A 1,328-nucleotide genomic window follows, 5' to 3' on the forward strand; every position below is an offset into this window, starting at 1 on the left:
TCTACTGTATTTTATTTCTTTACATGTTACAAAAAATGGAAAATTGAACAACATGCACAGACTAAACTAAATTGTCATGTACCTATTAAAGTCGCTTTAGGAGGAGATATCTCGAAATTTCCTGAGCTACTTGGAATACCTAAGCCTGCAGTTTAATGCTAATCATGAACAAGTGCTATGGAAAGAATATAGAGCAGTTGCTACTTATATAAAGGGAGAAAGTAAAAACTGCAACTTAGTCTGCTATCGAACGGCAGGACTTAAACGATTAACCATATATTACATAAACTTAACACACTGAGTGACACAGAAACTAAACATATGATACAAATTCTTTAATGAAACTTATAATGAGAGTACAAATGACAAAATATACACTGCACAGGAAGACAGTACAGTACTCAGTGGTCATACTCTGAGAATGAAAGCCTATCTGTTGTACCGATTTATAAACGGAAGAGATGAATCGCTAAATTTGATCCACAGTAAAAAAAAAATAATAATAATAATAATGAATACATAAAACAATAAAGACAAACCATATAGACTACATGTCCACCCTAAACTGACAAAAACCTGGCATCTCTCCACCTTGAATGCTGAGCTGTTTCTAGAGATAAAGACTAGATTATCATGCAAATCACAATGAAGATCTATGGGGAGGATGCAAAACCATAATACTGTCTTATTCTGCCACTTAGATACAGGAACTAAGCAGCAGAAGGACTAAAATTTGTCAAGGTGAGCCAACTACAATGACACAGATGAAGTCTGAGATTATATAATGTGTAATCATGAACTGATTGCATCATTCAGTAAAGATTACAAAAGGAAAAGCTATCAAATCTGAAAGTGTAAGTACTATACAAGATATGATTAACCTTGTACATCCATATTCTGAGATATGCTTCCTATATCATAGCCTACACACAAATTCATCCCCCTCAACAGTAATGGTATATTCCTGCTGTCTCCTGACTTCCAATCAACTTATGAAACCTCTCTCCTAATTACAGTACAGTAATATGTTAATGAAGGCTGCTAGTAATTACCTTCAGTATGATAATTCTTATTTAAAGGTAGCAGCAATGGCTAATGAAGGATGTAAGGTATGCAGTCCTTCCAGTTCAATATATTATATCTCCAATCAGGCTTTATCCAGTGTCTCTCCTACACATGTTAAAGAATGTCATATGGGACTCTAAGTTTGAAAAGTCTCTCCTATGCTGATTAACATAGTTTAAAGGTAACAAGAATGGCTTAATGAAGCCTGTCCCTAACCCCTTCAGTCCAAAAGCTCTCCTATCAACCTTTAATTACTTTCCTAC

Source organism: Coenobita brevimanus, chromosome 80, assembly GCF_032717465.1.
Source record: "Coenobita brevimanus isolate Jiangsu-jjx chromosome 80, ASM3271746v2, whole genome shotgun sequence".
In the NCBI taxonomy this organism is placed as follows: Eukaryota; Metazoa; Arthropoda; class Malacostraca; order Decapoda; family Coenobitidae; genus Coenobita; species Coenobita brevimanus.